The sequence below is a fragment of the Canis aureus genome, chromosome X (assembly GCF_053574225.1).
Source record: "Canis aureus isolate CA01 chromosome X, VMU_Caureus_v.1.0, whole genome shotgun sequence".
NCBI lineage: Eukaryota > Metazoa > Chordata > Mammalia > Carnivora > Canidae > Canis > Canis aureus.
The window spans coordinates 108,291,425-108,306,112 of record NC_135649.1 but is presented as its reverse complement, the minus strand read 5'-3'; positions in this window follow the sequence as shown (position 1 = coordinate 108,306,112).

Genomic DNA, 14,688 nt, shown 5'->3' with positions numbered 1-14,688 from the left:
GAAGGGAAAGAATTATGGGACTTTGAGACTTGACAAGGAACTGAGAAGCCATTCTTGGAGCTTTAATAAGCTACTGTTTTCCTTCAGTTTACATTTTACTAGAACAGAAAAGACCCACTAAATGTTCTTGTTTATGAACAGTAATTCATAAGAGGGAGATAATACATTAAAATTTCATTTTCAAACTGATATTAAAAACGGCTGCTTTAACATTAACCAAAAATTGCTGTATAAAGTATTCCTTCAGAGAATAAACATTCCTGTTTTACAACTATCAATTTAGTTTGGTTGGTCAGAGCAGTGGTTCTCAAATTTTTTCAGTCCACAAACCATTTTAAAGCTAAGACCTAAGGACCACCGGTTTGTACTCATCACTATGAAAAAAAAGAAAAAGAAAGAAAGAAAGAAAGAAAGAAAGAAAGAAAGAAAGAAAGAAAGAAAGAGAAAGAAAAACACCAAACCCAAACTTAATGGAACTGTTGTTTTAGACCATGGCTGTTATTGTGGTTACATTTTTTTTAAAAAGCTTGTATTTGTTTTTTTGAATGTACATTTGAGTCTGCAACTAGAAAAGATACTTTAGAAAATATCCTGACATTTTTAATGACTTGGATGTAAGACCAGCCCCACAAGAGGACCTCGACTGGGGAAGTGACTTGAAGAAAGGCTATGGAATTAAATGGAACTCTATTCCTCGACCACCAACTGAACTCAAAATCTATATACTTGAGAAATCTGCAGGTTTAATCACAAAAATTGTATGAATGAAGGAGTGTCAAATCAAATCTGTCGCAGGAAAAATCGACTGTAGATGAATACTACCATACTTGGAGATGAAGTATATTTTTATCACACAACACACTGATTATGATTTCAGTAGCTTATTTTTAAGTCATGTTCCTGTTAACTAGTAAATAAAATGTATACTTTGGGGGCATATAAAATCCCTTTATTAAAAAAGAAATTAGCACAATTTCAAAAAAACTAAATTTAAATAACCTACACTTGTTCACTAAATAAGGGATGAATTCTATAGTTTAAATGAAATTTAAAGAAACCCTACCTAATGAAACTATATGAAAATGTTGAGTTCAAGTGCTGATCACAGTTTTGGACACTCAACTGTCTTATACTTTTTAAAAGATTTCTTTATTTTAGAGAAAGAGAGAGGGAGAGAGAGCGCACGAGCATGTGCACGCAGTGGGGAGGGGCAGAGGGAGAGAGAAAATCTCCAGCAGACTCCCTGCTGAGCGCAGAGCTGGACTTGGTGACTCAGGACTTGGGGCTCTATCCCACAACCCTCAGATCATGACCTGAGCCAAAATCAAAAGTTTGTCGCTTAACCAACTGGACCACCCAAAAGCCTAGACACTTTGCCATCCTATATAATGATGGTGATGTTGACAGTAAAGCTAGACATATATTGAGTACATACCATGTGTCAGGCACTATTATAAGTGTTTCACAGGTATTAACTTCTTTAATATTCATTGCAATTCTAAGAATACTATATATTGATAGCAGTTAACAGCTATTGAGTACTTGCAAACTGTTAAATTGTTTACATACACTATCTTGTTTTGTTCTAATACATAATGTCAGCAATAATTAGTGTTTCATTCAGATAAAGAATGAATGTTTTGCACTATATTAGTTTCAGAAAATGTTCAGAAAAATGCTTGGGGGAAATGTATCATAAAATACAATTATATAAGTACTTTAAACAATCTTTACTAAATACATTTGCATGTCTTATCACTTTCTTATTCTTTATTTTTTTTCACCTTGCTAGAGACAACAAGGTTCTGTGAATGTCATTTAAAAAAAAATGAAACTAAGCTTCAGTTTCTCCAAAGAGCAATCAATATCATGCTTTTGAAATAATGCTAAAGGAGATAATTTTCTTTTTTTAAAAAAAAAAAAGATTATATTTATTTAACAGAGAGAGAGAGAGCACACAAGCAGAAGGAGTGGCAAAGGGAGATGGAGAAGTATATGCCCCACAGAGCAGGGAGCCCAACTCGGGGCTCCATCCCAGGACTCCAGGATCATGACCTGAGCTGAAGGCAGCCGCTTAATCAGCTGAACCACCTAGCCGCCCCAAGGAGATAATTTTCAAATGAAAACTATTCTTTCCATAATTCAGTATAGGTCTTTAGACTGCTCTACTGGGTTGAATTGTGTCCCTCAACAATGATATATTGGAGTCCTAACATCCTGTACCTCAGAATATGACCTTATTTGGAAACAGGGTTGTTGTAGATATAATTAGTTAAGATAATGTCACACTTGAGTACAGTGGGCTCCTAATCCAATATGACTGGTGACTTTATAAGAAGATATCCATATGAAGACAGAGACACAGAGAGAATGTCACGTAAAGACATAGGATTGGAATGATGCATCTACAAGCCGAGGAACACCAAAGATGGCTGGCAAACCACTGGAAGCTAGGAAGAGGCAAGAAGCCAGAAAGTGGCAAGGAAGGATTCCCCTACAGCTCTCAGAGGGAGCATGGCCCTGCTGCCACCTTGATTTTGGACTTCTAGCCCCTAGAACTGTGGGCAATAAAGTTCTATTGTCTTAAGCCCCCCGGTTTGTGGTACTTTATTATGGCAGCCCTAGCAAACGAATACAACCACTGAGATTTTTGCTTATACAGTTGCACAGCATTTTTCACTTCTGAAAACATTCTATCCACTATTAAGGACTTCCTAAAATAGTAGGCACATCTCTGTAAGCAATAGGAAAAAAATGATAGATAGGAATTTGGAACATGTTTAAAAATGGATTAGAAATAGAGCCTGGAATTTAATTTCTTTGGGTTAAATACTTAATGCTAATAAAATAACTCCTGCTTTTTATTTATAGATCTCTGGAATCCAGATGATCCTATATCAGCAATTTTTCCTGAGTATAGTATGTACTCACTATTATTTGTTAGATTCTAGTGAAAAGAATTATGCTGCAGCTTCATAAATCATTCCTTCTGTCCAAGAGGTCTGTGTTTGGGCTGATTTCATTTTTCATTTGGAAAGTAACTTCTCTCTACTTCTCTTCCTATATTTCTCAAGGTGGTTTATGGCACGACCAGCTACTTAGTTCACCAAATTACAACTCTAGAGTTCATCCTGTCATCCTACCCTGTTTACCCCGTCTACCACATGATTTGACAGCTAGATTTTGTTGATTCTGCTTTCCAATCTGGATTCTGTCAAACTCTTCTACTCCACCACCCTCACTAGAGTTCAGGTCCTCACCATCTCTGGCCTGTATTATGACGGCTCCCTCTGGAATTTTCCTTTTAACTCATTTTCCACGCTATGGCCAAATGGTGCTTCCTAAAACGAAAATCTCATTTTGTTCTTCCCCTGCTTAAAATCCACAGTGGCTTTCCATAGCTCAGGATAAAATCCCAGAAGCTTTGCATAGATGCAAGACACCTGCATTTCTCTCCAGCCATTAATGGCAATTAAGAGAAATAATTAAGGATTTATCATGTCTTTTCTTGTATAAACTGTATTTTGGACCAACCATATAAAATTAGTAAATGCAAGTTCCTTATAGAAGAATTTTGGCTTATAAGTGTAGGCAGAGTGATAGACTTAGAAAGGCACCATTTTGAAATCCATAATGAAAGAACTGATTTAGGCAAAAATTATAAATGAATGAAGCCATTATATGAAAAGTGGACAGGGAACTTGAACTGGAAGGATCAGGCTATCACCACTTGAACTCACTGCTCACTCTTAGCACCAGAAAAGGTGGGGCAACCAAACACTCTAAGCCTCTTATGTCATGCAATGGGAATCATATACTAAAAAAACCTATGAAGTCTTCTTTTCAAGAACAAAAAAAACCTATGAAGTCTTCTTCTCAAGAACTTGGAAGTGGAATTCAATTAAGCATCTAGAGCTGTGCTGTCCATTATGATAGCCACTTGTCACATATAGCTGTTTAAGTAAAATAAAATAAGAATTTAAAATGCATCTCCTCAATCCCACTAACCACATTTCAAGTGTCAATTTTCATCTTTGGCTAGTGACTATGGTATCAGTGCACATCATAAGACATTTCCACTCTGGTAGTGAGTTCCATTGAACTGTGCCCCTCTAGAGCTAATTTCTGTCTTCAGGGAAAAAGGGGCTAGAAAAAGAAATTAAATGACACCAGAGCAAGAAAATAGACAAATATACAAAGCAGTATTGAGAAAGAAGAACAAAGTTGGAGGTATCACAATCCCAAATTTCAAGATATAATACAAAGCAGTAGTAATTAAAACAGTACAACACTGCCACAAAAATAGACACATACATCAATCGAACAGAACAGAGGCCAGAAATAAACCCATACTCATACGGTCAATTTATATATGATAAAAGAGGCAAGATTTTACAATGAGGAAGAGGCAGTCACTTAAATAGTGCTGGGAAAACTGGACAGCCATATGCAAAAAAGTGGAACTGGACCACTTTCTTACATCATACAGAAAAATAAACGTAGACTCAATTAGCGACTAATTGTGAGACCTGAGACCATAAAACTCCTAGAAGAAAACATAGGTAGTAACTTCTTTGACATTGGCCTTTTCAACAATTTTCTAGATATGTCTCCTAAGGCAAGGGAAACAAAAGCAAAAATAAACTATTGGGGATGCACCAAACTAAAAAGCTTTTGCAGAGTGAAAGAAACCATCAGCAAACAAAAAGGCATTCTTGAATGGGAGAAGATAATTGCAAATTATATAACCATTAAGGGATTGATATCCAAAATATATAACAAACTTAGATAACTCAGCACCAAAAAACCCCACAAATAACCTGATTAAAAAATGGACAGAGAACCTGAATAGACATTTTTCCAAAGAAGACTACAGATGGGGATCCCTGGGTGGCGCAGTAGTTTGGCGCCTGTCTTTGGCCCAGGGCGCGATCCTGGAGACCCGGGATCGAATCCCACATCGGGCTCCCGGTGCATGGAGCCTGCTTCTCCCTCTGCCTGTGTCTCTGCCTCTCTCTCTCTCTCTCTGTGACTATCATAAATAAATAAAAATTTAAAAAAAGAAAATTTATAAAAAAAAAAGAAGACTACAGATGGCCAACAGACATATGAAAAGATGCTCAACATCACTAATCATCAGGGGAATGCAAATCAAAATGAGATATTACCTTGCACTTGTCAGAATGGCTAGTATCAAAAACACAGAAATAACAAGTGTTGGTGAGGAAGTGGAAGAAAGGGATCCCCCATGCAGTGTTGGTGGGAATATAAATTGGTGCAACCATTGTGGAAAACAGTTATGGAGATTTCTCAAAAAAATTTTAAAAAGATATACCTTATGATCCAGTAATTCCACAACTGTATATTTGCCCAAAGAAAACAAAAGCACTGATTTGAAAAGATAGGGATCCCTGGGTGGCGCAGCGGTTTGGCGCCTGCCTTTGGCCCAGGGCGCGATCCTGCAGACCCGGGATCCAATCCCACGTCGGGCTCCTGGTGCATGGAGCCTGCTTCTCCCTCTGCCTATGTCTCTGCCTCTCTCTCTCTCTCTGTGTGTGACTATCATAAATAAATAAAAAAATTTAAAAATTAAAAAAATGAAAAGATATATCCACTTCTGTGTTTATTACAGCATTATTTACAATAGCCAAGGATGGCACCAAGCCAAGTGTCCATCGATAGGTGAATGGATAAGGAAGATGTGGTATACATGTACATTGGAATATTACTCAGCCATAATAAAGAATGAGATCTTGCTATTGGAAATAACATGAATGAACCTAAAGGATATTATGCTAAGTGAAATAAGAGAGATAGATAAAGACAAATACCAAATGATTTCACTTATATGTGGAATGTAAAAAACAAAGTCAAACAAAGAAGCAGAAACAGACCCATAAATATGGAGGACTGGTGGTTGCCAGAGGGGAAGGAGGCAAAGGGATGGGCAAAATAGATAAAGGGGGGTGGAAGGCACAGTATTCCAGTTATGGAATGAATAAGTCACAGGGATAAAAGGCACAGCGTAGGGAATATAATCAATGGTATAACAACAATGTATGGTGACAGTAGCTACACTTGTGGTGAGCGCGGCATAATGTATAGAATTGTCCAATCATCACGTTGTATACCTGAAACTAATGTAACATTGTGTATCAACTATATACTTCAATTAAAAAGTAAAGTATCACTATTGAAATCATTAATTTTAACAAAACAAAAGAGAAATAGGCAAAAATAAAGGGTGTGATACAGTCTTCAGGTTTAGTTGGTCAGGTTTCTGCAACAAGTCAGTGAAATGAATAAAAAGAGGGTAGGGGGTAATGATTTATATTAAAAGAAACAACTAGATGTAATGTGTGGACCTTGTCTGGATCTTGGTTTAAACCCACAAACCGTAAACTTTTGAGACAGTTATAGCATTTTGATTATGAATAGAATTTTGGTGGTCTTAAAGTTTTTACTTAACTTTGGTATCCCATTTGGCTGTTCAGATGAATGCCCATTTCCCTGACTTCCCATCTTCAGCAGTTTCAAGTGACAAGAGGACTCCAATTCTGGCCACAAGACATCTTGAATGTAGTAGTGAGTAAGCAGGGAACAAGGCAGAACTAAGCAAATCTGGCCATCTGGGATAGCAGGAAAGTTATCCCTTCTGTGTCAGCAAAAGGACAGCCCAGACAAACAAATCCCTGAGTGCAGCAGAACTTTGGAACCATTCTAAGGTGTGTATCACTCTCCGAGGGATGTCTGTTTTCTGGGAGCAAAATGGGGCTGTGGTTTTGGGAAGCACTGGAGGCTGACTGTATCCTTAACAGGGAATAATCAATTTGATGTGAAGCCAAGAGACCAGAATTGAGGTCCAGAACTAGGAGATGGGGCTGGCAGGGATAAGAAAAGGAAGTGGATCTGGGGTTGGAATTTCTACCACTCTATTACAAGCCTGGATGATTGGATAAATCATGTGAACTCTAGAATCTTGGAGAAAAGGGACCCAGATGAGCAGATTGCTCTCCTCTTTCCTTTACTGAGGAAAGACTCAATTCCAGAACCCTTTATCTTACAGTGGTCCTTAAAGACAGAAGAGTAGAGAACCATTTTCAAATCCCACTCGCTAGATTGGTTTCCGCTAGTTCCAGACTGGGCAAAATCTGTTTCCTTTGGTTCTCTTTTTCCTCTTCTTCCCCAAATATGGGTCATATCCAAAATTCTATCTTTTCACAGCTATTTTATTTTTAATTGTGATAACAAACACATCACGTAAAAATTACCATCTTATCCACTTAAGGGTATAGGTCAGTAGTGTTAAGTATATTTACACTATTGTGCAACTGATCTCCAGAACTTTTTCATCTTGCAAAACTGAAACTCTGTACTTGTTAAACAACTTCCATTTCCCCCCCACCTCTGGCCACCACCATTCTACTTTCTGTTCCTATGAATTTCACCATTTTAAATGCCTCATATAAATGGAATCTTACAGTTTCTATCTTTTTGGTGACTGGCCTATTTCACTTAGCATAATGTCCTCAAGGTCCATCCATGTATAGCATGTGCACATTTCTTTCCTTCTTAAGGCCAATAACATTCCATTGCATGTATATACCATGATTTGTTTATCCATTCTTCTGTCAATGGACACTTAGGGTTGCTTCCACCTCTTGGCTATTGTGAATAATGCTTTTGTGAACATGGGTGTGCAAATTCAAAGTCCTTTGACTACTTTTGGTAGTTTGCAAAAATGGCCGTAAATTATTCCCCTCTCTGTATCCATGCCCCTTTGTGATGTGACTTTGCAGTTTCTCCCGTCAAAGTGTGGAGTTTACCTCTCTACTACTTGAATCTGGGACAGCCTGATGACTAGTTTTGGCCAGCAGAATGAGATAGAAGCAATGTGTTGCTGGTTCCGAGTCTGAGCCTTAAAATATTTTGCTTGTTCTTTTAGAATTCATGTCAACAAGCCCGGGTTAAACTACAAGATGATGAGAAAACATATGGAGCAGCGATGAACCATCTCAGATAAGGTCTGAAAGATGTACATTCTATATAATGGATAGGTAGCAGTTATGGAGTCATACTCATAAAGTTTGAATGGTGAGTTTTATCAATATCTATTTCAACCTAATTCCAACAACTGTCAGCAAAGCTGACCCAGCAGCTGGTGGCAGATACATGAGAAAGCCTGTAAGAAACCAGTATAAATGTCCAGCTGAACCCAACCTAAATTGCTAACCCACAGAATTATGAACTAAATAAATGGTCATTGTTTTAAGCATTTTGATTTGCTATGCAGCAATATGTAAATACTATATATTATTTATCTTCTACCTATAGACATTTTCCTTGAAAATTTAATCCATTTTTTTAGGCACTTCTTTAAATGTCCCCAAATCACTCTTCCTAGCCTTCATGTTGACCTTTTGCATAGCTTTATCTTGAATTTGGAACTCTATGTTGCATACTCCATCTTGATATCTTTTTAACACTTCAAACTCAATGTTTTGAAAGCTGAATTTGTCATCTAATATCCAAGCTTTATATCCTCTATTGACATTTCTATTTCTGCCCATGGTACTATTATTCTTTTAGTCAGCCATACTTGAAACCTCAGTGTCATCTTTGATTCCTCTCACTTCTTCCCATAGTCAGATGATATTTTTCAAAGTAATTTTTTGCCATCTTTCTTATCTTTATAACCATAGAACTGCTCACTCATCAAAGCTTCCTTACTGTTCTCCCATCTCTGGCCTCTGCATCCTCAAATTAATCTCATACACTGATTTAAGTTCAACTTTTCTAAGATACAGAGGGATGAGTTCACTCTTCAGCTTTATTCATTACAAGTGTATTTTCTTTGTCTGCTTATTTCAACATCTGGGTCATCTCCATTGATTTTTCTTCATTGATTGTTTTTTCTCTTGAGTATGGGTCATGCTTTCCTATTTCTTCACATGTCTAATAATTTTGGACTGTGTCCTGGATATTGTAAATGACATGTTTTTAGAGATTCTGGATTCTGTTCTGTTCTTCCAAAAGAACTTTTTGTTTGTTTTTGCAGGCGGTTAACTTGGCTGAGCTCAAATTCCAAACGGTTTCCCCCATGGTGAACAGCAGCTAAAATCTCAGTGTTTTTTTTTTTTTAACCTTACCTGGACTTCTTGGAGTCTGCCCTCTGTATGTGTACTTCCAGGATCAGCCAGAGATTTAGTCAATGTTTCAACACAGACTTAAAGTATTCCCTTTCTGGCCGGCTCTGTTGGAGGAGCGTGCAACTTTTGATCTTGGTGTCATGACTTTGAGCCCCATGTTAGGTGTAGAGATTACTTAAATAAATGAATCTTTTTTAAAAGATTTATTTATTTATTTGTTCATGATAGACATAGAGAGAGAGAGAGAGGCAGAGACATAGGAGGAGGGAGAAGTAGGCTCCATGCCGGGAGCTGGATGTGGGGCTCAATCTTGGGACTCCAGGATCGCGCCCTGGGCCAAAAGCAGGCGCTAAACCGCTGAGCCACCCAGGGATCCCCATAAATGAATCTTTTTTTAAAAAAGTACTCCCTTTCTGCCTCTCTCCATTCAGATTTCTATCCCCTCCCCCACCTCAGTCTAAACTCTGTCCTTGGGTTTGTCAAACCAGGAAAACAGAGTTTCACTGCCCTGCCAGGTGAAGAGTGGGACTTGCCTTCAGGCAAGAGGCTATAAAATAAACACAGGAAATTCACAAAGAGCTGATGCTTTTCTTCAAGTGTTGATCCCTGCAGTATCTGCCTGCTTTTGCTTTGCTCTCCAGTTGTCTTCAGGTAGGATTTAAAAACCAATCTTGTCGAGGGTTTCTAGTGGTATCTCAACAAGGGCATCACAAAGAAGTTACTCTGACTTGATCAGGGACAGAATCACTCCATTGATTTAAAACCCTCCATGATTTCCATTGAAGTCTGGACCAAATCTAGGACTTAGTATCTATTATTGACTCTCCCTAAATGGATTATCCATGCTTCCCCACTCGTGCTCAGCGCTTTGCCATCCCTGAGCTTTGGTTCACTTCATTTCCTCCTGTTAAATGCCTTTCTGATTTCTGCCTATGAAAACCTTCTCATCTCTCAAGTGTCCCAGGGCTTGGTCCTAGGTCTCTGTCCAATCTAGGTCTCTATCAACACTTTATCCCTACTGATCTTTCCAGGTCCATGGCTTTAAAGACCATCTATATGCTAATGATTCACAAACCTATATTCTCAGCCCTTTTATCTCCAGTGATCTCCAGATCTGTATATGTAACTGTCTACTTATCTCCACGTGGATGTCCAAAATGTATCTCAAATGTAACATGGTCAAATTAGGATTTTTGTTATCTCTTCCCTCTGCCCTACTCCCATTGCAGGCCTTCTCAATTTCAGTAAATGTCACCACCATTTATAAGCCAAAATCCTAAGGGTCATCTTTTATTCTTCTATTCCTTTATACTTCACACTGCTCCAGCAGGAAGTCTTTGGGATCTATCTTCAGAACAGACCTTGAATCTAGCCACTTCTCTCTCTGGTTACCAATGGAATTTCAGTCATGATCTCTCACCTGAACTTTTTCATTGCTTACTCAGAGGTGTTCCTGTTCCTACTACTTCCTTACAATCCCTTCTCCATCCTGCAACCACAGGGATCTTCTAAAAATGCAAACCAGATCATGTTATCTTCCGGCACAACCCTTTAGTGACTTCCTAAAGCACTTAGAGTAAAACCCAAACTCCTTCCTATAGCCTACATGGTCTTACATGATTTGAATCCGACCTACCCCTTTGACTTCACCTCCTATCACTCTCCCCTTATTATGCTGTGGCCACACTGACCCTATTTCTTTTCTCTCTCTCTCTCTCTCAAAAAAGAGAGAGAGAGAGATAGAGTGCCTGCGAGCAGGTGAGGGAGGGGCAGAGGGAGAGAGAACCTTAAGCAGGCTGTATGATCAGCATGGAGCCTGACACAGGTCTTCATCTCATGACCCTGAGATCTCAACGCAGAGATTATGACCTAAGCAGAAATTAAGAGTTGGATGCCTAACCAACTGAGCCATCCAGGCATTCCCTTATTTCCATTTCTTGATTTCACTAAACTCTTTCCCTTTCCCTGGAATGCTCCACTCTCAAATCTCTATCTTTTGGGATCCCTGGGTGGCGCAGCGGTTTGGCGCCTGCCTTTGGCCCAGGGCGCGATCCTGGAGACCCAGGATCGAATCCCACGTCGGATTCCCGGTGCATGGAGCCTGCTTCTCCCTCTGCCTGTGTCTCTGCGCCTCTCTCTCTCTCTCTCTCTCTGTGACTATCATAAATAAATAAAAATTTAAAAAAAATTTCAAATCTCTATCTTTTGTCAGCTGTCTCCCCCATTGGATTGTACCTTCCGTGAGGGCTGAGACCTTCCTAGTAAATTTTTCTTGAAAGAAGAAATGAATTCAGCATTGATGCACTTTCTCCACAAAGCCTTTCCTGTACCTCTCTCATGGCAATATTTTCTCACTGTCCTTGAATTTTATGTCCACATCTCCTTTAACATTTACTACTTCCTATCTCTTGTTATAGTCGTTTGTGTATGTGTTTTATGTTGTCAAATTAACTGTGATATCAGAATGGGCAAAATCCCTGTCTGATTCATCTAAATATTCCTCACCTGGGGCAGCCCGGGTGGCTCAGTGGTTTAGCGCTGCCTTCGGCCCAGGTTGTGATCCTGGAGACCCGGGATTGAGTCCCTGTCAGGCTCCCTGCATGGCACCTGCTTCTCCCTTTGCCTGTGTCTCTGCCTCTCTCTCTCTTTCGCTCTGTGTCTCTCATGAATAAATAAATAAAATCTAAAAAAAAAAAGATTAAAAAAAATTTCCCACCTGGTATAGGGCTTTGCATGGAGCAATGCTGATAAACGCTGAGTGAATGAATAAATAACCAGGTCACTATTTATTTCTCTTGAGGGGAGTATTATTAACATTAAAAACAGCAATAACAACTATCTTAGGCTGTTGCTAAATTCCTTTGAAATTAAAGAAACAAAATTCACCAAAGCCTATTTTATGAAATGTTTTAAGTGGTTTGTAATGTTTTAGTGCTTGATTAGAAATGACAGAAACTACTGAAGTATTCTGATTGAGGTGCATTTGGACAACACTGCCTGAAATGTTCATTCCACCGATATATCTAAATGTTCTAAAAACATACCAATGAGTCAGAACTAATTCAGCCAACAGAAGTCTGTGGGTACATTCTATATAATGGATAGGTAGCAATTATGGAGTCGTACTCATAAAGTTTGAATGATGAGTTTTATCAAAATCCATTTCAACATAACTTCAGTCCCTGAAATGGAAAAATTTTTACTTTGATTATACAAATCTTAGAGCTGAACCTCAAATAGACTGCTTTTTATGATCTCATCTTCTTCCTTGGCTCCATTTTACTTATTCTTTCTAGTTTTCCAGCCCTTGCTGCTGAACTATAGTTTTCCCTGGTACTATTTCAAGCCCCCACTCAGCATCTAAACTCATTCTCCAAGCCCATTAATGCCATATCACTTTCACCTCAGAAAGAAATACTTTTAAATATATTTTTTCATTTCATAGAACTATTCCCAAGTTTTATTGTCATAGTTTGCTGGTCATCTTCAGCTCATTTTTACTTGCTTTGTTACCCTTTCATATTAGCAAAACCAATGCTTTAGATATGGATTATTTATTTGGGGGTGATTATTTACTTTTACATATTCTCTACTTTTGCATTTTGCATGTATTCTGCTGTATTTGCTCAGGTACAAAAAAGAAGTTTTAATAAATTGAAAAGATAAATTGAAGCATAGCCAACATAGAAAAACAGATGATTGAAAACTATGTGACTAAGGTGAATGAAATGCAAAGTTAAGATGCTTCTAATCTTGAACTGCAAAAGACATTGCTCATAAATGACACCGTGGAACAAGGTATTAAATAATTCAAGACCATTGATGTCATTGTTATCTGCACAAAAACATTTAGCTGAAGATAGCCTTTTCTCTCTTCAAGTTATTTTGTATAAGAGATTTCCCCTTCACATACGTTTCAATTCTACTCATCTTTTTATCCTCATAGCTAAGCTCTAGAGTAATGCACAAAAGTCTACTTAACATAAAATGGAGCTAAAGTATTGCTCTTTTGTATTTATACCAGAAATGACTTATCAGTTAGGATGTTTTTGACTGCAAAGGGCTAAAGACCCCACTGAAAGGAGCTTAAGGAATAAGGAAATTGTTATCTTATTTAACAAGAAAACTCAGGATAGAGTGATTGCAAGGTTAATTAATTCAGAGGCTTGATAATGTTATTAAAAGCTCGGGCTCTTTTCCTATTTTTCCTCTGCCATTCTCAGAGGACTGGTTTGGTCCTCAGGCTTGTCCCATCACGGCTGCAAGATGTTTACAACAGTCCTGCTGTCATATGCAGACAACAGGAATTTAGTTTCTTATAGTTCTGTTGGCTAGAAGTTCAAAATCAGTTGTTGGCAGGGTTGGTTCCTTTTGGAGGTTCCGAGGGAGAATCTGCTTCATGCTTCTCTCCTTGTTTTTGCTAGTTGCCAGCAATCCTTGTCATTCCCTGGCTTGTTGATGCTTCCCTTCAATCTATGTCCCTGTCTTAACATGGTGCTCTCCTCCTTGTGTCTCTGTCCTCACACGGCTTTCTTATAAGGACACCAATTACTGGATTAGAAGCCTTCTTAATCTAGTATGATCTCATTTTAAATAATTACATCGGTAAGACCCTATTTCCAAGTAAAGTCACATTCTGAGGGTCTGGGTGGATGTGAATTTTGGAGGGATACTATTCAACCCAGGACAGTGGTTAAATGCTTTCTAAATCCTTGTGACCCTTGACAACTTAATGGGAAATGAAGATTTTTTCCAAAGGAAAGTCAGTAGCCTGTCTGAAGGAAAGTGATATGAACATGGTAATCAACTTCTCTCATTATTAAAAAATTATACTCCCATACCTAAGTGTTGAACACATTCCTGTACATAAAACTCTGTAAAAACTGCTATTTCATTTTTGAAGGGCTCCTTCTCTATTGTCTGAATACATTATAGGTATTGAGCAACTCTTTCTATAATGTTCATGTACAGATATGTACACATGTGTGAGACTATATGAATACCAGCAGACAGCTTGCTTTGTAGTGAATGATTAATGGCAAATATGCATTTGATGAGGTTTCAAGAAAATTATATTAAAATAAAGCAAAAACAGGAATAGCAAGTCCTGATTGGATAGTATTTAACAAAGAAGGATTCTCAATATAATTTCCCCAAGTATATCCAATCAATTGTAAAGTTCTTGATTCAATCTTTTCCAAGGCCTCTTCCTTTCTTCAAGTGGAAATTCAAGGAAACTCATTCTTAAATATCTCTGGCACTATTATTGCTCTACTCTTAAATGTTAAGATGAACATAGATTTTAACATTCTGGACCGTCAGGATAAAAACTGGCCAGCAAGTTATCAGAGTACCATGGAAAATTAGTGAATTCAGATCAATTAGCAGCATTGCTAGAAAGAGCAGGAAAGAACACAGGAACTGGTATCTTAGAAAACTCCTTTTTGGTTTTTGTGACAAATATGGGTAATAGATCTCATGTTTTTCTCTTGTCCAGAGAGTCTAGAGGAATTGGTGGATAAATTGTTACAAATATAAG